Source organism: Quercus robur, chromosome 5 (genome assembly GCF_932294415.1).
Source record: "Quercus robur chromosome 5, dhQueRobu3.1, whole genome shotgun sequence".
NCBI lineage: Eukaryota > Viridiplantae > Streptophyta > Magnoliopsida > Fagales > Fagaceae > Quercus > Quercus robur.
Window position 1 is genome coordinate 63,771,396 of NC_065538.1, and position 24,293 is coordinate 63,795,688.

A 24,293-nucleotide genomic window follows, 5' to 3' on the forward strand; every position below is an offset into this window, starting at 1 on the left:
TGTCATTTGCTCATTTGTATGTTTGGTCATGGGCAAATGTGGGGTTAAGAATAAAACAAGACACTTTTTGTGTTGGTTTTGAAAAGCATGGGGAGTAGATAGAGAATTAGAAATGTGTATTGTCTTTTAAAAATTTTAATACACTTTTTAAATAATAAAGCAAGAAGAATTTATATAGGATGGTGACGATGAAGACTTAACGAAAATGATGACTAATTTAAGGGAGTTCAGAACTTCTAACGCTTTAAATTAAGCATTCTTTGAATGATTTCTATCAGGATCATAGCAATAATGCACCAGTGTGGTGCAAAAATTCGGGGGCCCAACAAGGTCCACAACAATTAATTTGTAGAGTTGGGATTTTGGACCAATAGTTAAACGCATCACAACAATCCTTTGCTAAGGATTAGCAAATATCATATATATGATTAGAAAAGGGTAAGTAATAAAAGTGAATTTCTATTTACTTTATCTTCCTTGAAATGACCGAGGAGCCTTTACACTTAGTAAAAAAAAGTAAGAAACAACACTAGTCAAGTATGTTTCCTATTTTCTCTCTCTTTCACTCAGAATCTGATCCCTATTTATTGGGCATCTCTTTTCTTTTATAATGTCTCAGCTTCCATTTAAGGCCTCATCTTGGATGGTTGATGACCCTTGATAAAGATACTTATCACATCCTTCCTTTCCCTTCCTTTTAAGGCCATGCTGAGTAAGTAACAAGCTCTAATGGCACTGTTCAAGTATCATTCAACCATTGATGCAAGCAATTTTTTTGGCAATGCATTTAATGTGGAGGTGACATGCCGAGTAAGTAACAGGTTGTGATGGCACTGTTCAAATATCATTCAGCCATTAATACAGCTAGTCTGGTTGGTGTAGTGCATTTAATGCAGATGTGATAATACCTTTGTTAGGAAGTTTCCTTCGCCACCTATCTTGGGTAATTATTGTTACGTTCTTCAGACTGAAGCATTCACTTTGACCTTGAACCTATTACCTCCTCGAGTAGTCTTTCTCCTCAACTAGGCCTATGCATTCTTAGAATTAGTATTTAATTCAAGCCAGTTGATTCCCCTGATGTGGATGCATGAAAATTATTACCCTTTTTTTTTTGTTGGGAAACATAATTACTCTTCATTTTCTTTCTTAAGTTAATATTTGACAAAATTTTTGAAAAAAAAAATGTTATTAGATAGTAAGTTGAAGAAATCTTCCTTCAAATTAACTTTAAGAAAAATTATATCCTTTTTTAAAGTAGCTCCAACTCACGGTGATTCATAAAAATATATGTAGTGATGTAGATTCATTGTTAAGTGACACTTTTTAATCTTAATTTCCAATATGGATGTCTAGGTTCAAATTGCCTCTCTTTATTGTAATTATAGGTTGGATAAGAAACTTAGATACATTATCTTAGGTGGAGTATATTAGGTTTTCCAATTAAATTTCAACACTTGACTGCATTGATCGATAAGGTAAGACTAGTGCTATCTTTCTATAAAAAAAATTTTAATTAAAATATCAAATATTTGAATCCAATTGTAGAACCTAATTTAAATAGTATACAATCAAATTATAATAATAGTACTAAAAAAAATTGATCTGTCTGATGACTGTGTGGTTCATAAAATGATTCGTTAGCCTAATGACTGAGTTTTATTCTCTTAATAAATATGCTAGCTGTGTGGTTCATAAAAAGATTCATTAAACTATTACTTTCAGCTCTCTCTTACTCTCTATATTTTTGGGAACCAAACAGAGAGAGAGAGAGTAGAGGTTGAATCAGGATGGGAGAATATGGAGGGCAGGAAGGTGCTTGGAAACGAGGGTGCTCGTTCGCAAAACACAAATTTCTCCCCGATGAATCTTTTCATAGCTGGGGAAACTATATGAAGGCGTTGAAGGACACACCACATAGGTTGAAAGATCGAGTGCTGACTCGATCGTTGGAGGAGACGGAGCTTGTGGATATGAAGGCATAGAGCCAGCACGAGATGAAGAAGACGTTGACGTGGTGGGACTTCATTTGGTTTGGCATAGGAGCTGTGATTGGAGCTGGGATCTTTGTCCTTACAGGGCTTGAGGCTCGATAACATGCAGGACTTGCTGTTGCAGGGGCGTAGCCAGGAATTTTTACATGGGGGGGCCAATTCGAACCATGAAGGTTGAAATCGACGATGATGAGTATCATCGTTGCATGGATAGTTTATATTTTTAGGTTGATATGGACCTTTTTTGAGATAAGCTTATCGGATTTCATCTTATTTGTTGATAGGGAATTCACATATTTGTTTACGTGATCCTGGATCATGGTCTATCTCTTCAGATTGAATTCTTGAACATTTAGAGGGGTCAGGGTGTTCATCAGGCATCGAAGTATCAACATTTGTTTCTACAGCCACAGGTGTCCTAATTTCTGAATTGCTAACATCTTTTTTCTTAAAGAATGCATCAATTGTTTTTCGTTTGCTCATAATTCTTTTAGCTTTAAGAATATGACTCAAAAATTAACCTAAAAAGAATTTTAAAAAATAAAATTTTAATTAGAAATTTTTGCTTAGTTATATGAATGTTATTCATACTCAAGGAAAAAACAAAATTTTCACTATAATTTAAACAGTCAACCCATTTTTAATACAACTTTAATTAATAATAACCCCTCAAACAAAAACAAAAATAATTTAATTAATTTGTCTTTTATAATGTATTGGTTAATTTAATTATATAGCTTTAATTATTGTTGTTTAGCGTAACAATAAACTATATTGCTTTAATTTATTTGTCATTAATTATAATGCTTTAATCCTAGTTGGTAATTACGCGTATGTTACAAGTAAAATACGCGTACATACGTAACAATTAATAAAACTCTCGTTTGCCGATTTGTTTCCAATTGTACAGTAAATTACGCGTTATTTTGGAATGAGAGCTTCATTCCTGTTTGTAACGCACAAAAGTTATAAACTGGGGAAACATACGGGCTATAAAATACTAAAGAGATAAAGTTGAAGTCAACTACAGCAATAAATGATTAAACAATTCCTAAGAAATAGCCTTAAAAGAGTGAAACACATATCCTTTGTTACAATTCCTAAAATATAGCAATAAGCAATTAAACAATTCCTAAAAAATTGCAATAAATGATAGCTAATAATTTAATTATTAGCTTTTGAATAAATATTAATTATTATTTAATTATGTTGGTTTACACTAAAAACCAACACACTGACCATTGACCAACAAAAAGGAATAACCGGATAAGATAAAGACAAATTTATAAAGACAAACAGAAAAAAAGTAAAAATCAACCAATAAAAGAGTGAGATGCTATTAAAGTTAAAGAATAAAGAGACTCAGAGAGATTTCATTTCCATTTTTCCATTCGGTCATTCAGAGAGAGAGAGAGAGAGAGAGAGAGAGAGAGAGAGAGAGAGAGAGAGAGAGAGAGAGAGAGAGAGATTGAGAGAGAGTCAAAGAGAAAAACCTTGAGGGAGGGCTGGACTGCCGGAGCCGGAGCGGAGGAAGCAACGAGTCAACGACAGATCTCCGATGAGTGATGATTGATCTACCGTCTGGCGTCTACGATCTACAAAAATTTCGTTTCATTTTTCATTTCAGTGACAGTGAGATAAAGAGAGAGAGAAATACCTTGAGGGAGGGCCGGAGGGAGCACCGGAGCAGAGGCAGAGCGATCTCCGATCTGCGATAAGGGGCGAGTGATGACGGCGACGACGAGCGAGCTGCGGCGTCGCGGCAACGTGACCGTGGGTTTGCTGGGGTTTGGTTTTTATTTGTGTATTGGGGATTTTTTTTTTTTTAGATAAAAACCTCTGTCTCTCTGTGTTCTCTGTGTTTGATTTGCTGTTGAGTTTGATTTGCTCTGGCTGATTTGCTCTGTATAGGCAGTATTGGGCATTGGGGTATGCTTTCTCTGCCACCGATTTGATTTCTCTGCCAGCGACGTGATGGTTGGATTTTCTGATTCTCTGTAATTTTTTTTTTTTTTTGGTTAAGAATGCGTGGGCTTGCCGTGAGCGAGCTACTGGGCTCACCGTGGGCTTAGCTTGCCGTGGGCTTCTCTGTAAATTTTTTTTTTTTTTTTTTTTTTTTTTTCAGATTTTAATTATTTTTTTTTGGGCTTTTTTTTTTTTTTTTTTTTGCTTGAAAGTGGAACAGATAATTTTTTTTTTTTTTTTTAATTTGAGGATGTTACTAATTTTTGATTGAGCCTGGGAGAATGGGTGAGAAATTGATAGGGGGGGCCGGCTGTCTAAGGTTGGGGGGGCCTAATTATTTTTTCTTCATAGTCTAATGGGAAAATTTTTTATTTTTGCAGGGGCCACGGCCCCCCCAAGCCACTATGTGGTTCCGCCCCTGTGCTGTTGTATTGTCCTACGTCATTTCGGGTATCTCTGCATTGCTCTCTGTTTTTTGCTACACTGAATTTGCCGTTGAGATCCCAGTTGCAGGTACCAATTCCATCCTTATTATATAGCTCATTATTGTCTTTTTCTTTTTTCAAATTTTGTAGTAATCTAGTTAATTTTGGATTTGGTTTACTTCTCGGTAGTTTTTGAATTTGACATTTTGTTAGTTCTCATTAAAACATAAACAAAGGTTTAGCTAGTCAAAACAAAAGAAGATGTCTAGTAAAAAAAAACTACTAAAGGTAAGCCACATCCTTATTTATATTAGGCTAAATTTCAAATTTTACTTTCTAAGTTTCACTACCTTTTACTTTAGTCTTCTAAATTTGACACCTATCATTTAAGTCCTCTAAGTTTCAAAACACCCAAATTTAGACTTTTGTTATTTTACCATCCATTTCTGCCATTAAATTACCAAAACTACATTGTTTTGCCTTAATAAAAATTTAATTTTTATTTTATTATTTATTTCCTTAAAAATATTAATTAAAAAATCCAGAAATTAAAAACAAAAACCTATTCGATAAACCCACCAAAAAAAAAACCCACCCCATTCCTAATCTTTTGCCAGTTAGAACCCATTAAGCACTGTGAGATAGTAACATATTTTAAGAATTCAGTTCCATAAAAGGCTTGATCTTTGCTATTCCTTTATCAACGGCTTTCTTGTAGATAATGTCAGATGAGTGAAACTCATTGCCAAACTCATCATCACAGGTAAGTTTCCAGACAGCTTCGTGAGTGAGAACTACACCATGGATCCTATGGTAGCTGTCGTTCATGGAAGAGTTATATAACTCAATCTCAATCTCCTTCCCCCTCTCAATTTCAGTCTACTTCTCACTCTTCTTCTCTCAATTTTCAGGTTAGGGTGTGGTTTTGGGGTGGATTTTTTTATTGATTTTATGTGGAGGGTGGGTTTACCGAATAGTTTTTTTTTTTTTTTTTTTTAATTAATGTTTTTTAGGAAATAAATACTAAAATAAAAATCAAATTTTTAATTAAGGGAAAAACAACGTAGTTTTGGTAATTTAACGGTAAAAGTGGATGGCAAGATAACGGAAGTCTAAATTGAGGTGTTTTAAAACTTAGAGGACTTCAATAACAGATGACAAACTTAGAGGACTGAAATGAAAGGTATTGAAATTTAGAGGGTGAGTTTTGAAATTTAGCCTTTATATTAATAGTATCATGATTATCTATCAAGTTCTAATGGTCATTCTTCTCAAAAAAAAACATTAAGGTCGTCCATTAATATGGACGACCTTGCATCATTAACAAACCAAAAGATGTAACCGTTCAAGCACATTCAACACATTAATGGCGACCGTTACTCATCGGTCTTAAACGCCCATCAATACGATAACTGTTACACATGGGTAATAATCACCTCCAATGATGTACAACAGCTATCCAAATCACCTATAAAAGGGACAGTTTGTCTCACTTGTGAAGGTATGTCAAAAGCTACAACAAAACACTATCTGAATACAAGAAATATGGGTTGATACTAACTTAAGTATCGGAGGCTCCCCTACCGAGCACAACCTGGTGGTCTCTTCAATCTATCTCTCTTTATCTTGCAGGTCCTACAAAATCGTCTAAAGCTCCGAATTGGACGAGTGACCCAACTGACGATTTTGGCATCATCAGTTTGGCGCTGTCTGTGGGAAGAGACTAGCCATTCAGCTCTTCCTAAGACAAAAGGGTTACTCTACTCAATCTAGGACCACAGATACTGAAAATGCTAAGCTCATCCCAAAACCATCGACAAAGAATGCATATCCACATGTCAATAGACAAAAAAGTGACCACAGCCACTCCAATGAACGATCTCAATTAACTGATCCATAGATATGTTCATGGCCATCGCAACAGCACCACCAGCTATCCTAAAAAATCTTTGGCCGAATTGAGACAAGCCTCACTACCGTAGACACTCCAAAAAAAACAAATCTCGCTCATTGTCTATAACAACAACAACGGGCTCCTTGAGCCCCACTTCTCCGTGCTACCCCCAATCTGAGTTGAAATTTTCTTCAATCATACCTCGTGGACATTTCACGTCACTGTGAGTGTCAAAATGGTAAAGGAGGGGGCTAGACAAGAGAGGACGCAAAAGGGATAAATTTTCGTGGTTTTCTTCAGACTCACTCAGTGCCAGGTATGTTATTTAATAACTCAATTGCTTATGTTAGCTAGTCTAGGCCATCCATCAAAAGATGGGGCAATGCTTAAGCCCATGTGTCATACTCATGAGGCTAAAGTGATAATAAGATGGTGGATGACCCACACGGCCAAGCCTTTTGTTATCCACTAGCACAACATATCACCATGTGCCTTTCATGCTTATTATATTCACCAATTTCAAGTTATTGTTTCTTATGTCATTTGAAATGAATCATTAACCAGCCTTTGACTAATATAAAGTAAATATTAAAAAAAAAAAAAAAGAGATATTACTTCTGTTACAAACTATGATATCTTCTTTACATGGTAAATGAGTTTCTATGATGCTTATATCTACCTACTGGCCCATCAGTTAATACACCCAACACCTACCTCTCATGCACCATATTTTATAATAATGCTTATGTTAAGATTGTCGTTTGAGGTTACGAATTTGCAGTGCTACAGTATTTAAGTATAAGGACCATGTAAGGTAAGGGCTCTCAACTTTCGTTATTCTACCAAATTTAAAGATACTAATTTTGAGTATTGGAGAAAAATGAAGCCAAAAATCTACCATCTTACCAAAATTATATATCGTAATTTTGGATGTTAAATATGTGAAGATTTTGCATGGAGGCGGCTAGGGTTGGTATCATAGAAGTTTGGTTGCATTCCAATTCTGCTGCCTTAATGGAATTAGCATTTATGTTGGACACTTCAATGCTATTCCCCACTAATACTGCCCCCATTAATTCCGTATTAATTAGCTAAGCTGGAGTGGTTAAAGATCATATCAAATTCATCCTTTTTGGAAAGGAAATCAGAATCATTGCACCTTACGTTAGTCATAATCACTTCCTTATTTTTCGGCATTGAGTGATTATCATTTATGGCCCCAAACGTTTCTGTCTCCTCCCTCAAACTTCGTTGCACAATTACTTCTATAACTGCCTCCATGGTCTGATTTTCCTCCTCCCCTTTCTCCGCCACTGTTGGTTCTGTGTCCGCCGGAGTTGTAGTGCCTGATTGAACGAGACCCACATTATGAGAGCTACCTTCATCCCTGCTCCGTGCCTGCAATCTGCTTGCCCTCTTCTCATAGTAACCGGAGAGATGCTTTATCACCGCTCTTCTTTCCCAATATGTCTTGCTAAAATAGGAAAGACGAAATCCACTAATCCAGTATTATTGCTTTGCCCAAAATAATAAATCTCAATTTTTAGTTGTTAGAGAAAATGAAGCAAAAATTTATTACAGTACAAGATTATAGCTTCAACTATTAAAGAGGAGGGGCTATTCTTATTTCACTTCCAAGTTTAAAAACCCCAAATCCAAGAATTAAAACTGCAGATTATTCGGTTTTCTTTTTATAAATAGGGCAACATATTGAATTATAAGCATACATATGCATGTGACATTTACTCTAAATAACATGACAACTATTTTTGATCGTCAATCTCAAATAATTTTAAGATAGTCTCTTTTATTATTCCATCAAAAAAAAAAAAAAAAAAAAAAAAACTTGAAAAGTAAGTTTCAAGGAAAATTGCAAATTTAATATTTGCCTTATAGGCTTAAAAATAAGAAATGTTGCTCATTGACATTCCAAGTTTCAAGATCCCAATTTTGGGTATCTAAAAGCATGGAGCCAGATATAATTATTGGGCTTGAGATCCTTCTTGCTCCCTTTAAAATTAAAACATCGCATGCTAAATTATTTCTCTGAATTTTGCATACGCTTGTGCGCAACTAATTAACTACATGTGCAAAACATCGTTTTCTTTTGATATATATCTCATATGTTATAGTTCGTCAAAAAATAAATCCCTTTTAGGAGAAATCCTATGAGCATATGATTGATTATGAATTCACAAATATTAATCGTGACCCACTATTCCAAACCTTTCTAAATGATATTGGCTACATTAATTTTGAGAAGGAATTCCAAAACATATTTGTGTTATGTAAACACTCTAATGGATATTATGTTGTGCCCTTAAGTTAGAAATTTTTTTAATTAATTGTGAATTTCTTTATTGATATTGTTGCTCCTAGTCTAACACTTTGCACAAAAGAGAGTACATGTAGTACAACCACTAGACTAGAGCAACTAGACTATCTCGATTGTACATATACTGTCAAGTCCACAAGATTAAGGATGAGGACTCATCAAAAAGAGCTTGCTAAAAAGAAGATTAGAGGTATGTGACATGATAGCATCGTACCACCACATCTCTATCTATATATAATTGTTGACACTGTTATAAGGTAATTTTGTACCAAGGCCAAAAATCATGGAAAGGCCTAGACTCTTTCCATAGCATCACGAATATTTCTTTCATAATGGCACTGCTATATGTCTATAATTGTTGACACTACTATATGTCTATTACATAATGGCTCACACAATGGTATATATGAGGCATGATGTTAAAACATTAGCTTAAATATTTATTGAATGTGAAAGTATGATAATAGATCACATGTCAAGCATAAGTACTCTCTTTAAATTGTAGTATATGCGTAACCAATTAGGCATGTAATAGTAGAAGCTCATGGCATAACCTTCGTCCCTAAAGGAAGGAAATATAACCTAGAATGAACAAAGTGTCCTAATACTTGTACCTTCAAAAGAATGAAGCAAAAGAGATCTAAGCCTCAAACATGAAATAGCATGTTAAGCTTAACAAAAGAGATCCTAAAAGAGGGAGAGCTTGTCAAGAAGACTACAACAATGAAAAGATCGAGGCACATACACAATAGTATCGTGATTTAAGGTCTCTTGTCGAGGTAACTCATTTATTTCTTTCTTTTTAATTAGCCATGCCAAATATTATCTTATTAGAATTAAGTGCATATCAAGCTTGCATGATCATTACAAGTCTGCATATATGGAACATGTTGAAAATATTGCAATAAAATTGTTACAATTATCACGACCAATATGACTATATTATTAGTAGCATATGTTTCATCGTCATGAATCTAAGAAATTCTATTAAGTCTCCTAGACTTAAAATGATAGATGGTCGTGTTCACTGTATCGTCATGAGTTTAAGTCTCAATAAATTTCCACTGTATTCGTCAATTCACCAAAATCTTTTTAAATTGCTTTTAAAATTATTTACTATGCAAGCACCTGACAAAGATCAGTTTAAAGAAGCATATAGTCAAAAAGCTTTACTTTTCATAGAATACTTCTCTATGATTCATATAGAATGCACTTCGTCAAATGACATCCATAATTGTATAGCATGCAGTTGCATATTTGTACATTGTCATTCTTAACAAAATGCAGTGAGCACTATTGAAGTCTTAAGCGTACAATTAAAGAAGAAGGAAGAGGAAATTGCTATTACAAAGAGCAATGACCATAGTCATAAAAGCACGCAAAAAAAAAAAAAAAAAAAAAAAATCTAATTATGATAGAGCATTCCTCTAGTTGTCAACAAACGAAAATTACACTCCTCATGTTTGAACGGGGGCAACAACATGGCCTAGTTTTTACGCCTCGAAAAATCGAAAGCAAAAGAGATCTAGGCTTTAGACATGAAGTATCATGTTAAGCTTAAGAAAAATATTGAAAAGAGAGGAGCTCATTATCTTGAAAAGAGAAGAGTTTGTCAAGAAGATCCCAACAATAAAAAGATCGAGGTGTGTGACAAAATAATGTCGTCATTTAAGGTAACGCATTTATTTCTGCCTCTTTTATATTCGTCTATAAGAATTTACACCTAGTAAGGTTTCATGTAAACATGTATGCATTACTAGACAGATCACAAAAGAGATAAAACTCTAGGATTACAAGGAAATAAGAAAAAGGTCTACCTAGGCTATTGGTAACTTATTATTTATATATGAATTGTTTTAAAATTCTTGTTTAACCAAGCCTTGGCAAGTGCATGTGCTACTTAATGCAGATATCAACATGGCTTTAAGAAGGTCCAAAATAACATAGCGTCAAGAAATCTTTCCAGCAATAAGTGACAAGATTCCTTAAATGGATGTAAGTCACCAAAAAATGACTAAGTGATAAGATTCCGCCAAGACGGATGTAAATCACTGACGAAGCCTAAGTGACAAGATTCCTTAAATGGATGTAAGTCACCAAAAAATGGCTAAGTGATAAGATTCCGCCAAGACGAATGTAAATCACTGACGAAGCCTAAGTGACAAGATTCCTTAAATGTATATAAGTCACCAAAAAATGGCTAAGTGATAAGATTCCGCCAAGACGGATGTAAATCATTGACGAAGCCTAAGTGACAAGATGGATGTAAGTCACCAAAAAATGGCTAAGTGGTAAGAGTCCACCAAGACGGATGTAAATCACTGACGAAGCCTAAGTGACAAGATTCCTTAAATTGATGTAAGTCACCAAAAAATGGCTAAATGATAAGATTCTGTCAAGATGGATGTAAATCACTGACGAATCCTAAGTGACAAGATTCCTTAAGTGGATATAAGTCACCAAAAAAGAAAAATGGATAGGATTTCGCTAGACCGATGTAAATCGTTAACGAAGTCTAAATGATGAAACTCTGAAACTAGATGTAAGTCACCCAAAAGTGGCTAAGTGACTAAATACCCTTAGACGAGTGTAAGCAGACAAGGATTCTCACACAAACGCAAGTCACACGCAAATCAAGAATATCAAACATGGCAACCAGAAAATGAATAAAAGAAGAAGCAACGAAGTGATCAAAAATGGTTGTCCAAAGAAATCACCTTCCTCTTCAGCAGTGATAAAAAATGGTCGTCCAAAGAAATTAGCTTGCTCTTTAGCAGTGATAAAAAATGATCGTCCAAAGAAATTAGCTTACTTTCAAGATCAAGTTATGATCCTTCGAACGTCCAAAAATACCTTCAAAAGGTAGATACTAAGAGGTTGTCATAGAAATACTAACATTCCAGAAGAAGAAAGTAGTTGAAGATAAAGAAGCCTGAATCTAAAAAAGTCAAAAACATTCCCTAAGCCTGACCAGCATAAAGCAAAATCAGACTTGGGAATGGGGGGGCAACTGATGAGTCCAAAAAAAACATTAAGGTCATCCATTAATATGGACGACCTTGCATCATTAACAAACCAAAAGATGTAACCGCTCAAGCACATTCAACACATTAATGGCGACCGTTACTCATCGGTCTTAAACGCCCATCAATACGATAACTGTTACACATGGGTAATAATCACCTCCAATGATGTACAACAGCTATCCAAATCACCTATAAAAGGGATAGTTTGTCTCACTTGTGAAGGTACGTCCAAAGCTACAACAAAACACTATCTGAATACAAGAAATATGGGTTGATACTAACTTAAGCATCAGAGGCTCCCCTATCGGGCACAACCCGGTGGTCTCTTCGATCTATCTCTCTTTATCTTGCAGGTCCTACAAGATCGTCTAAAGCTCCAGATTGGACGAGTGATCCAACTGACGATTTTGGCATCATCACATATGAATTTTTTTTAACATTATATAACTTTTCTAACTCAATATATTATATTTAATCGCGTATTATTGTGAATATGCTTTGGATAAAGGTGCAAAAGCCGATTTTGAAATCCTAGTTTGTCGTTATGAATTTGAAGTAATTTTTAGAAGTCTACACACAATTGGTCTTTTTCACAAGATCGAATCGGAAGAAATCCATGCACATGCTTTTATTTTAATCCTGCTAGACTTTTGTTTCGGCTCATGTGATTAAGTTCATTTTCTTAAAAGTTGAAGAAAAATATGCCCGTAAGTTTGTTAATAAACCTTGATATTGATATAATAATTTACGCGAAAAGAAGGATGTGTCCTGAAAATAAAGATGGCTTTTATACGTAAATGATTCTTGTAAAGAGGGTTTTTGTGATGAATACCAAAACAAAATAAGGTGTAATTTAGGTTTATTAATAGTGTGAAATGCATGTGTCTGCAATTAGCCATGTATAACCAAAACAAAATAATTAAGTAAAGAAAGAAAAAGCTTTCAATCTTTTGATTGATAAAATCTAATAATTGATCAAGTTAGTAATCAGAACGAGAAAGTTTATGGACACAAAGCTATCTGTAGACTAATAATATGTTTGACTTTTTTTCTTCTCCGCTTTTCTATGGAAGTTTGGCTCCTCAGACAATTGAAATGTAATGTTTTTTTATTAATTGAAAAAAAAATACTTATATTAATATATGCATGTATACATATATAACGTGAGAATAGAGAAAACTCCTTTTCAAATACATAATTCACATGGATAAATTCCATTCAGAATAACCATGTTTTATTACGCACTTTCATCGCTCAAAACATATTATATATTAAAAACAAATTGTGCTATGTCATTCATTTTAATTATTCCATAGTTATAATAATTGGAAAATGGAGATCCGAATGTGTTATAAATATCAGGAAGTTTTAATAGAACTTGACATGTCTTGTGTTATTGAATGCTAAAAAAAAAAAAAAAGGATAAAATACAAATAGTTTTGATTTAATACTTTCTTGATCTTAGAAATATTGTCGATTTATTTGTTAATTGCTTGGTAATGGGAATTCATAACAACATCCTTTACCTTGACATGCACGGTTGTACAAAAATTGTGTCCGACACTTCAATAATCAGAAACAAATTAACATATATGGTTAAATAATATGGCTAAGCTAACAAGTTGCTTTCCTTCAGGTGGATCATTTGCCTATTTAAGGGTAGAGCTGTGTGATTTCATGGGCTTCATCGTTGCCGGAAACATCCTACTCCAGTGCGTAATTGGTGGAGCAGCAGTTTCCCGTTCTTGGACATCCTACTTTGCCACACTCTTGAACCACAAGCCAAATGATTTCCGCATTGTAGCCCATAGTTTATCACCAGACTACCGATACCTCGACCCCATTGCCATTGCTTTCTTGGCTATCATTTGTGTTATGGCTGTTATGAGCACAAAGGGCTCCTCAATATTCAATTACATTGCCACCATCATCCGTGTTGCTATCCTTCTCTTCATCATCATTGCAGGCCTTACAAAAGCTGACACCAAAAATTACAGTGACTTTGCACCATTTGGCGCCCGTGGCATATTTCAAGCATCGGCAGTGCTTTGCTTTGCCTATCTTGGATTTGATGTTATCTCAACCATGGCTGAAGAAACAAAGAACCCCGGTCGGGACATTCCTATTGGTCTTGTTGGCTCAATGACGATTGTTACATTGGTATATTAATTTGTTTACTAGCTATGACACTATGCCTAATGCAACCATACAAAGATATTGATGTAGATGCACCATTTTCTGTGGCATTTGAAGCCGTAGGTTTGGGATGGGCTAAGTACATAGTTGCTGCTGGTGCATTGAAGGGAATGACAGCAGTTTGCTTGCAGCAGCAGCAGTGGGTCAAGTTCGATATCTCACACATATTGCACGTACACACCTGATGCCCCCATGCCTCGCCATTATGAATGAGAAAACTGGGACTCCTCTCAATGCCACAGTGGTCATGCTTGCAGCCACTGCAGTAATTGCCTTCTTCACATTGCTTGGGATTCTCTCAAACTTGCTCTCAATCTCCTCACTGTTTATCCTCATGCTTGTGGCTATTGGCCTTCTTGTGCGTCGATACTATGTTAGTGGGGTGACAACAAAAGCAAACCGTATCAAGTTCATTGTGTTTCTTTCCCTTATTCTTGGATCTTCAATTGGCACTGCTATTTATTGGGCCTCATCTACTGATCATGGTTGGATTGGGTATGCAATAACTCTACCAATTTGGCTCTTGACAACTTTCGGGCTTTGGCTTTTTGTTCCGCAGGCCAGGGAACCAAAATTTTGGGGTGTACCATTGGTACCATGGCTGCCATCATTATCAATTGCCATCAACATTTTCCTTCTTGGGTCTATAGATAAAAAATCGTTCGAAAAGTTCGGGATATTTACTCTAGTAATGATTGTTTACTATTTCCTTTATGGATTACATGCATCCTATGGCACAGCCAAGGAAGCTAGCAGTGCCAAACAGATGAAAAATGTTGAAGAGGGGGGCCTTGAATTAGAGATATAAATAAGAAATGTGTGAAGCATATGTAAGTAGTTTCTGTTCATATTGTTTATAAAAACAAAAAACAAAACGTTTCTGTTTGTAGATGCTTCTTCTAATGAATATTGAAAATTTGTCTAATTTACTACAACGGTGAAACTATCCTAGTAAAAAACAGTTGCTAGAATTATCTTATTCACTTGATGTACTATACACCTCTTTTCAAGCATGGACTTTCCAAATGTTGGAAAAATTATTATATTTGTCAAGAAATGGAATGGAATGGAAATGAATGAAAAAAATCATTTTAAAACATTTTCCCCTTCTCTTGTTTGGGAGTTTTAATGGAGGGAATGGAAAGTTCATTTTCTTGTTTGGGAGTTTTTAGGCTTCGCTTGAGAGGAGGGAATGGAATGGAATGAAAATGAATAAAAAGAATAATTTTATAATATTCTTCCATTCCCTTATTTGGAAGTTTTAATGGAGGGAACGGAAAACCCATTTCCTTGTTTGGGAGTTTAAGTAGAAAGGAACACTCATTCCTCTCTTTTCCCTTAAAACCTCAAATTTTCATTCCCCCCCCCCCCCTCCCGGTGAAATTTGGAGGAATTGGAGGGAATAGAATTAGATTTAATGATTTTTTTACTAAAACTCCCAAAATACCCCTGTATATTCAACTCTTTATTTTAATATAGGGGTCTAATAGTAATATTGTCATAAAATGATTCCGTTTCATTCTCCCCATGTTGCTCCCAAATAAGATTACTTACATTTCCATTCCTTTTAATTCCTTTATTTTAAAACATCCAATCAAAGTTACTTAATTTCATTCAATTCCCTTCCCTTACTTAAATACATTCCATTCCATTCCATTCATTTCCATTCCCTTACTATTATTCTATTCCATTCCATTTCCTTTCCTTATGAACTCTCAAGCGAAACCTAAGTAGGAGTGAATAGAATGGGTAGGAAGGAACACTCATTCCTCTCTATTCCCTTAAAACCTCAAATTTTTATTCCCCCTGAAATTGGGAGGAATTGGAGGGAATAAAATTAGATTTAATGATTTTTTTACTAAAACTCCCAAAATACCCCTGTATATTCAACTCTTTATTTTAAAATAGGGGTCTAATAATAATATTGTCATAAAATGATTCCATTCCATTCCCTCCATGTTGCTCCCAAACAAAATTACTTACATTTCATTCATTTCCATTCCTTTTAATTCCTTTCCGTTCTTTTATTTTAAAACATCCAATCAAGGTTACTTAATTTCATTCAATTCCATTCTTTTCCATTCATTTCCCTTACTTAAATACATTTCATTCCATTCCATTCATTTCCATTCCTTTATTATTATTCCATTCCATTCCATTCCATTCCCTTCCCTTATGAACTCCCAAGCGAAGCCTTAGGCAATAGAATTTTTGTACCTTCTTGTAAGGTTTTCTGTCCCTAGGGTAACTCAATTACCAGTGGGGTTTGTGGTTTTCTTTTCTGTGAGTTTAGGGAAACACAAGTGGTTTTTCTGAGTGCATCATGGATGGTCTAACGAAACATTGGAGCAAACCCTCATTGAATGATCTAGAAGGAGGTGATTTTCGTTTTAACAAAGAAAGAAGTATGAATGAGTATATTATAGCAGCAAATTTTTTTACCAAATGCACTCTGAACACTGAAGCTATAGTCAAGATTTTCAATCCGCTCTAGAGATCAGTGAGGGGCTTTAAAGCAAAGAACATAGGCAATCATATTTTCCTCTTCGTATTTGATAATAAAAAGGAGGTTGAGAAAATTTTCTTGGGTGAACCTTGGAGCTTTGGTAAACATCTGGTTGCGCTTGAAAGGTATGAGAATAACAATCCTATTAGTGCCTTAAATTTTGACATTGTTTCACTATGGGTTCAGGTCCATGATATTCCTATTCGCTTTTTGAATCGTGGAGTGGCCGAAGACTTATGCGAAGCCATTGGTAAGGTTAATAAGTCTATGGATAATTCTGAAGTGGAAGGGAGAGGATTTATGCAAGTTAGAGTGGAAGTAGACGTGAATCTCCCTCCCTGTTGTGGTCGTGTGATTTCTTTGGATGAAGGCTCAGAAAGTTGGGTATCTCTCAAATATGAGAGATCACCAAACTTGTGTTACTGGTGTGGCTGCCTAAATCACAACAACAAAGACTGAGAACTTTGGATTAATGTAATGGTTCTTTATCTACGGAAGATCAAGAATACGACCCTTGGATTCAAGCACCAGCCAATCCTATGTTCAAGAAAAATGTGATTATTGTTCCAGGATTCGATGAAGCTAGGAAAAAAGACAAGCGGAAGGCAGTGGGTCAAGGCGGTGAACCTAGGCCTACCCATAACACCGGCGAGTCATCCTGGCCCCCAGAACGTGATAGAAGCGTTGAATTTCCAGAGGTTTCTCATATGGAAATCACTAGAGACGGGGAGAATATCGTGCAGAGTTCCCATCTTGAGATTAGTCCTAAGACTATGGGTATCTCCAATATTCCTAAAATGTTGGCTTCCTATTCTCCAAAGGATTCTTTTGAATCTCAAATTGAACTGATTGATTTAGAGTTGCACAAATTTGACAATCCACGACTTTCACCACAGAAAGAGGTATTTTCGAAATCCATTCCTCCCTCTATTAATATTGCTAACAGAGTTTTTACCGGAAGTAATAACAGTGATATCTCTGAGATTCCTAATTTAGCTCCAACTGATCACAATATCCCTTCAAAGTCAAAGTCAAGTGCCATGGAGCCAGAAAAACCAAACACCTAAGGTTGAAAAATTTGGCAAGGACGAATTGTTCTGAGGACTCTATTATACATGCAATCGTTCTAGATAAGTGTATGGAAGACCAAATGGAAGAAGAGCAACCACAGTTACCTTGTAAGTGAAAACAGGTTTCTAAGGTTGATGGCAAGACCCCTTTTGAATTGGAAGCTGGTATCCAACCTCGCTAAACACAATGAGTTGTCTTGTTTGGAATTGTCGTGAGCTTGGGAACTTGCATATAGGGAAAGAGCTTGGAGAATTAATCTAGGCAAAATATCCCTCTATCGTTTTCATTGCTGAAACATGGGTAGAAGAAGCAAGGCTTAAAGAAGTACAGAGGAATATTGATTTTGGAAATATGGTTTTTTGTCCCTAGAAACAATAAAGGGAGCAAACCGGTTCTATTTTGGAAGGATACTATGGATGTACAAGTAGATACTAGTACTAAAAATCATATTGATGCTGTGATCAATAAAGGTACAAATGATGCTTGGAGATTCACTGGTTTTTATGGGGAACCAATAACTCATTTACAACAGGGATCATGGAGTTTATTGCATGATCTCAATAATCGCATGAACCTTCCTTGGCTATGCTCCAGAGATTTTAATGAATTAGTTAGCTTATCTGAGAAGCTCAGGGGGGATAATAGAAATCAATCTCAAATGCATCTTTTCAGAGTTTCGATGGATGAATGTGGTTTTTTAGACCTAGGCTATGTTGGCTTAAAATTTACTTGGCAAAAGCATTTTAGTGATGGCCATTCAATTTGGGAACGACTGGATCAGGGGCTTGCCAATAATGATTGATTATTAAAATTTGGAGGGACCATAGTTCACCATCTCAACACAAATACTTCTAATCATTGACCACTTTGGATTTTCCTTGCTGGGTTGGAATCACCTACATTTCAAAAACCTTTTCATTTTGAGGAGATGTGGGTTATCTGTTAAGGGTTGTTCAAACACAATTGAAGCAGTTCAAGTATTTTTGTAATGTTAAACGTGAGTTGAAATTAAAGAGGGACTTACCTAGGCCAAAGGAGAAGCAATGATCTTAGGTTCAAATTTGGGTCTTGGAGATAAAAGATGAGATAAAGGATTTGTTTGATAAGGAAACTCAAACGTGGGTTCAACGAACAAAATCTTTTTGGACAATTCATGGAGATAAGAATTCTAGATATTTTCATAGTAGAGCAACACAACGTCACCAGAAAAATCTGATATCTAAAATTCAAAATTCTAATGGAGCTTGGTGTAGCTCTAATGATGAAGTGGCAGCCACCATTATTGCTTATTACCTGGATCTTTTTACTTCTCCAACCAAACCAATCAGGTACTACCACGGATTCAATTGAGAGAGTGATAAGTGATGATATGAATTCCCTACTGTTAGAAGATTTTATGTAATGAGAGATTCAAACAACAATTAATCAGATGGCTTCGTTGAAGGCCCTAGGTCCAGATGGTATGCTCCCACTCTTCTATCAAAACTATCGGCAGCTTGTTGGTAATGATGTAACTCAATCCGTTCTTAGTTATTTAAATTCTGTTGTTCCCCCACCCCCCCCCCCCCCCTCCCCCATTTAAATCATACTTTTGTAACTCTTATTCCTAAGGTTAAAAGCCCGGAGTTAGTCTCTAAATTTCGACGTATTAATTTTATGCAATGTTTTGTATAAAAATTTTTCGAAAGTTTTGGCTAATAGGCTTAAGAAAGCTCTTCCAAAAATTATTACGGAACATCAAAGTGCTTTCACAAAAAGTAAACTCATTTCTGATAATATTTTGGTAACTTTTGAGACTTTACATAACTTGCAGAAACATAAGGGTAAAGATGATTTTATGGCAATTAAACTTGATATGAGCAAAGCTTATGATAGGGTGGAGTGGTCCTATCTTGAAGCAATGATGAGGAGAATGAGATTTATGGAGAGATGAATTAAACTCATGATGGTGTGCATTAAAAAGTCTCCTATTTTATCTTGGTTAATGGGGAGCACAAGAGTATGATCCATCCAACCTGTGGTATTCAACAGGGAGATCCTCTTTCACCATTCCCATTTCTGCTCTGCACAGAAGGTGACAGTCTTCTTTTTTGTAGAGCCAATCAACTAGAGTGTGAAAAGGTGCTTAATATCTTGGAGATTTATGGCAATTGCTCTAGACGACAAATTAATAAAAGCAAGACAACTATTTTCTTTAGTAAAGCCACATTTGACGCTACCAGGCAACTTATCAAATCTGCATTGGGAGTAATCAAGATTAGACAATATGAAAATTATCTAGGGTTACCATCATTGATAGGAAGAAAGAAAAAAGCAAGTTGGAAGAGAGGTACTTATTAATGCTGTAGTGCAAGCTATTCCAACCTACACCATGGGCTGCTTTAAGTTACCTTTAGGTCTTTGCTCTAAGATTGAATGTTTAGTCCGAAAATTTTGGTGGGGACAACGGGAAGACCGTCAAAAAATTCATTGGGTTAAGTGGGAGACTCTTTATCAACCAAAATCAGAGGAGGGATGGGTTTTAAAGATCTTAGTCTTTTTAACGACACACTTTTGGCTAAACAAGTTTGGTGTCTTCTCTGTAATAAATAGTCACTCTTACCGTATTTTCAAAGCTAAATTTTTCCCAAACTGTTCGATCATGGAAGCTACTAATTCTCAATTCAGATCTTATGCTCGGAAAAGCATCTAAAAAGGGCGCAATGTCATTATGAGGGGAGTGCGTTGGAGGGTGGGAAATGGTACAGAAGTGACCATATGGAATGATGCTTCGTTGCCATCATTAGAACAGCCCAGAATACAATCTCTGGTGGTGGATTCTCGCTCTGAAGCTACTGTAAGTTCTCTGTTCTTACCTTCTTCTTCTCCTAACTGGAATATGTAACTTCTGCATAATTTATTTTCATACCAAGAGGTATAGTTGATCACAAGCTTATCAATTGGTCATGCCTATTGTGAAGATAAATTATTTTGGCCCTACGTTTCCTCGGGTATTTACTCGGTTAAATCTGGATACAACTTTCTCTCGAAAGAGAAAGTTTCTGCTTCTCAAAGTTCTTCTCAGCCACCACAATGTCAAGGAATTTGGAAGCAAATTTGGAGTTGTAGAGTTCCGAACAAGGTCAAAAAATTAATTTGGAGAGCATGTAAAAATGCTTTGCCCGTCAAAAAAAATCCAGTTAGACGGAATGTCTTATCTGGGGATGTTTGTGAACATTTTAATCATGCTCCAAAGGATTGCTACATGCTCTTTGGCTCTGCCCAGAAATTTTGAGTTGTTGGGGGTCAGATTCTACCAAGAATTTTCGCAATTCAACTCACTTCACAAGGTTCTCAGATCTGGTGCAATGCGTGATAAAGGAGCAGAAAGGTTTAGACGATTTTGTCATGCTCATTTGGGCTTTATGGTTCCCTAGAAATAGATTAAGGACTGAAAGATAAGCCTTTTCCAATTGGAGATGTTCGTCCAATGACGAAACAGATTCTAGCAGATTTTACCAAAGCCAATCCCGTGGTTTCTCCACCATCCTCTGCTATCCAACGAAGCCAAGTTCGATGGTCTAAGCCAGCTTCTCCTTTGGTTAAAATTAATTTCGATGGTGCAATCTTCAAGGAGCTAGGAAGTGCAGGTATCGAAGTGGTTGTCCGTGACTCACAGGGGCTGGTTTTGGCATCCATGTCTGACGAGATTTGTCTTCCTCAATCTGTTGCTAAAGTGGTAGCCATTGCTACTATGAGAGTTGTTCAATTCGGTCAAGAATTTAGCCTTTCTTCTGTAATTTTTGAAGGTGATTCTGAGATAATCATTAAAACTCTTTGTAGTCAAGATGAATCTTTCTCCTCTTATGGTCACCTTATTACTGAGTCTAAAGTTTGCTTGGATTCTTTTATTTTTTGTTGTTTTACTAATGTAATACCCGGAAAAAAAAATAAATAAATAAATAAAATAAAAGGAGGGGTATTTAAGTAAATTTGTTATAGGGTCAACTTTTATAATTAATATTACTAAGGGGTTTTTAGAAAATAAGGTTGAAACCCTAGTTTATATAGTCTAATTTTAAGTCAGCGTATACTGACAGATGTTTTGAGAGAGGAGACTATCCAAAATACTGAAGTAGAAAAGATTTGACTGCACAATAGAGGTAAGGGGCTAAGAATCTTTTTCTTGTCCAATCTAAGCTTTATTTGGAATTAGAGTAATTTTTATATGAGTATTTTGGCCAAGTAGTGAGATTATTTAAAATCTCTAATGAATTTTTCGAACTGAACAATCAAGGGATTAAATCATATTCTTGATACTTGTACTATCTCGATAATAGTCGGGTATTCTTTTTCTATGCCTCAGTTGCGTTAAGTGTAGATGGGTTTGCAGAAGGTTAGGCATGGCCTTGGTGGGTCAAATTTTGCACGGTTCTACTTTAAGGAATTGTACCCAAAATTGATAGAGTTGGGAAAATACAAAAGTCTAGTAGTATAGGTTTGAGGTTTGACAAGCCAAAATAAAGATAAATAAAAAAATAAGAAGAAGAAAAGGTGTACATAACAGTATATTTGTTGAAGATGGGTCGACTACCAAATTAAAAAAAAAAACAAAACAAAACAAAACAAAAAAAAAAAAAAACAAACAAACAAAAAGGAAAACACGTGTACCTGACCTGTTCCTCTTCTTTTACAAATGACTTTTTCCCTTTATGCATATTATCCAAGGGGATTATTAGTGGCAGAAAGTAAGGAATATATATATATATATATATATGAATAAGTGGATTTTTGCTTTGAGATAATAGTGAAAAAGTATGAGATATTTTTAACCACCACTCTTCTGGCCGGGTACCATTTTAAGTTTTTCTTAAATTAATTGATTATTGAGTATAGTGCTTGAAAATTTTTTAGGTGATATCTAAGGAATTTAGAGAAAGTGTTAGGGAGAAGATCCTTGTGGTGAGTTAGCTAAGGTAAGTAACCTTATCCTAATGGGTTTTATCTTGTGTATTTTAACTACTGAAAATTGTTTACAGTTGTTACTATTTATTTCTATTGTATTACAAATTTCAAGTAAAGAATAGAGAAATTTCACAAATAAATATGAGCATTGAATATATGATTTATTTATTTAATTGTTCCTTTAACTATATTGATTTAAAGTACAGAATATAGAAATATCACAAATATATTTGAATACTGAAAATATGATTATATATGATTATGGACAAATTGACTTGAATTGATTTTGATACCCAAACCAATGGGGGTTATTCATTGGTATTCTGATACCCAACCAATGGGGGTCATTCATTGGTATTCTGATACCCAAACCAATGGGGGTTATTCATTGGTACTCTGATACCCAGCCAATGGAGGTTATTCATTGGTATTCTAATACCCAAACCAATGGGGGTTATTCATTGGTACTCTGATACCCAGCCAATGGGGGTTATTCATTGGTATTCTGATACCCAAACCAATGGGAGTTATTCATTAGTACTCTGATGCCCAGTCACGGGGATATAGCGTGACCATAGTCATAAGATTGTTAAGAATATGAATTACGTTTGAGGATTTGAACTAATTTGAGTCTTTAAAACTGCTTATGTATTTTTAGAACCTATTGTAAGTTATAGCTTTTGATATATGAAAAAACTGACTACTTCCTAAACCATCTATGATATATTTGTAAGATTAAAGTATGTGATCTATTTGCAACTTATTATTTTAAGACTATGAAATTTCTTTAGTTATTTTTCTGAAAACCCATAGCATAGTATAACTTTTGAAGATTCATATTACATCTTATTACTTCATAGATCTATTGTTGGATAGAACTTAATTGAATTTTGGTTACTTATTGAGTTGTCAACTCACCCCACCCCCCCCCCCCCCCCCCCTCTTTCTCCTTTCAGATTTTGATCAGGAAGAGTAGCATATGTTTGGGCTTCCGCTGGGATGTGCGCATGAGTGAAGTTTAGGAAATCAATGGAATAAGTTTTGAACTTTTATGTTTTAAGATTACCATTTGTGTAATCCTTCAAACTTAAAGGATTTAGTTTATTTTTATTTGATGCTGGAAGATTATTTTTTGGAGATCTTTTGAGAATTTCTTTATTGAGGATATTTTTAAAATTTATTGATGAAATTTTCTTAAGGATAATTATTTAATTGTTTAAGAGGGCCTTACACACTTGTAGAGTGTAAACTTTATAAGTGTGTGGCTGTTGTCACGTGCCTAGCTCTTTTTGGGTTCGGGGCGTGACAACTCATATTCATAAACAGGGTAATTTTTTTGTTCATAACCTCGCAAGACGTGCTAGAAGTGTTAGTAGTATCTCTGTGTGGATGGAGGATGTTTCACCACCAATCAACTCTATTATTGTAGCCGATTTTGGCTAGTTTTGAGATTTTTCTTTAAATGCAAGTATCTTCTTCTCAACAAAAAAAAAAAAAAAAAAAAAAAAAAAAAAAAAAAAAAAAAGTAACAAACTACCACACTAATTCTACTTGACCACTCACTACAAGATACGTGTCTCATACATACACCATTTAATAAATACAATGACAGTAGCATAATGTCTTCTATAACTCCAATGCCTGCAAGTCGTAGTATTGTAATTGTAAATTTTTTTTTTTTTTTTTCCTAAGAGAGAGAGGTTCAACCTATGACATTCGCTCCTGATGATAGCTCTTTATCATCAGACCAAGACACCAATGTTAGATTTAGATTATTGGAATTCTCATTCTTGTTAGTTTGCTAAGTATCTTTCATCTATATTAAAATGATAGGAAATAGGAGAGTTTATAACAGGAGGAGACCCACACCCGTGAAGAAATTATGGTTTTAAATTAAGTTTAAAAAACTTAGATATATAATATTTATAAAAAATCAA

The 24,293-nt window shown here is 35.1% G+C and overlaps 1 pseudogene; it reads left to right on the plus strand.

The window, feature by feature from the left end:
- The first annotated feature begins 1,790 nt into the window (after positions 1 to 1,790).
- Positions 1,791 to 14,643, plus strand: LOC126728529 (cationic amino acid transporter 1-like; annotated as a pseudogene).
- The last annotated feature ends 9,650 nt before the right edge of the window (positions 14,644 to 24,293 follow it).